Genomic DNA, 2,281 nt, shown 5'->3' on the forward strand with positions numbered 1-2,281 from the left:
GAGGATGCTGAAGACAGGCTTAGATGGAGGAAACTGATTCACTGTGGCGACCCCTGAAGTGAAAAGCCGAAAGGAAAAGAAGAAGAAGAAGATCGCTTGAAAGGGAGTGGAAGGAAACGAACTTATATAATATCAGTCATGTAATCAAATTTCAAAACATCCACAGACAAATCATTTTTATTAATCAGTAAAAATAAACTAAATATTCTCATTAAAAAAGACACTTTGTGCAGATTGTATTCATCAAAGAGTTATTGTAATAATACAAAAATTAATAACTAAAAATCATCTTCATTAGTTAATGCAAAAAATCAAAATATTCTCATTAAAAAAGACAATTTGTGCAAATTGTTTTCATCACAGGATGATTATAATAATACAAAAAATAAAAATTAGTTGAAATGAAATAAGATCAGGAATTTGAATGAATGAATGCATTAAATGGTTTATTTCAAGCAATCAGGTCATAACACATAACATATCACTTAATGAATCACAAGTAGATCACTTGAAAGGGAGTGGAAGGAAGTGAACTTATACAATCCCACCCCAACTCGACCATTTTCTCGACATGAATCATCAATATCCGGTTCAGGACTTAATATCAAATATTAATGAATTCAGAGGTTTAAGGCCACGTAATCGTTCTTCGTTGTTATGACTCAGAGACTGTGAAGGTCTCATTTCAAGGGAATTGTGCTCAAGTTCTGCAGCTCAGAATCGGGTCAAAGTTCACATTTCACATTTTGCTTCACTTAAAGGTTCAAACATGAGTAATCCCACAGTTCTCAAAGTCTTTCATGGATTTTATTTCCAGAGGCTTCGTCTGGTCCGGTGGTCCGAGTGGTTTTACAAAGATTGTGGAGCTCTGGATCCATGTACTGTGGCTCTGTTTCCTCTTGCGTAACAATATCGGCAGATCAGCATGATATTTTGAGAGATGATCATTAAGATAGACAGCTGTCCCCTTCAGGTGTTTGCGTTGTTTCATCAGAGCTATCTTGTGGTTTTGATTCACAAACCTGATCAGGATGGCTGCTTTATCCGTATTCTTTCTCCGAGGAATGACAGAACTCAACAGTATTTAGGTCCAAGGAAATCCCTTTAGACGCAAGAAATACTCCAACTTGATTCTCCACGCTCAGGTTAGCTTTCATCACAGCTCTGTTAGCATCCATGCTAACCTTGGTAGCATCAGGCTGCACCCGGGGTTGTAGTTGAAGTCCCGTGAGAATCACATTATTCATCAGTACTTGTTGATCCATGTGCATTCCTCTCTCCAGGCAAGTAAGAAGCTCCCAGTTCAAGTCCCGGCAGAGGGACCTGAACCAGAACCACCAACTGTGGACCTTTCTGTGTGGAGTTTGCATGTTCTCCCCGTGCATGAGTGGGTTTTCTCCGGGGAGTCCGGCTTCCTCCACCATCCAAATACATGCTTCATAGGTTCATTGATTTCTCTAAATTATTCCTAGGTGTGAAAGTGAATGTGTATGGGTGTGATTGAGGTCCTGCGATAGACTGATGACCTGTATAGGTGCATCCTGCCTTCGGCCTGAAGTGTCTGGGTTAGGTTCCGGCAGCCCTGTGACCCTAAAAGGGACAAAGTAGTTTAGAAAATGGATGGATGGAAGACACAACATGTGTCAGACAGTATAGTCTAGTCACTTCCTTTTCTTTTCATTGCTGCCTTCTTAATGCATGGTAACACATGTTCAGCTCGTGCTTTTACAAGAGCAAACAGTGGAGGACTTGAACCTGGGAACGTCACGCTCTGATACGATTCCACTAACCACTGCGCCACTTTAGATCTTTTTTGAAAAGAGGGAATATCTTACTACAAAAAAACCCTTTATGTAACATTATAATTGAAATCTTGAATCAATTTATTTTATATTTAGCTGTCAGCTCAGTTCCCTCCTTTACTTTGTTACATTTTGGGGGCTGTATCCAGGCTGCACAGTTTGTGGACCAGACTTTCTTGTGGGTGGCAGCATTGTGAGCATGGATCTCTGCTCTCATTGGTTATGTGTTTGTTTGTGGTTGCCATGGTAACAGCTCAAAGATTGTAGTTAGGGATGAATTTTTTTCCGACAAAATTTTGATTGATTTTCCTGTTATTCGAACTGTAATGATAATAGATTCTGACACTCCGTTTTTGTCTGGAGCTGCTGAAGTCATTTCTCTGCTCTATTTCTTCTCTGTCTTGATCATTGATAGAACTGTCAATAGTTCTTTCTCTTTCGTGCCCAGACAATACTCTGTATATTAAATGTAAATGGGA

The sequence above is a fragment of the Oryzias melastigma genome, linkage group LG5 (assembly GCF_002922805.2).
Source record: "Oryzias melastigma strain HK-1 linkage group LG5, ASM292280v2, whole genome shotgun sequence".
NCBI lineage: Eukaryota > Metazoa > Chordata > Actinopteri > Beloniformes > Adrianichthyidae > Oryzias > Oryzias melastigma.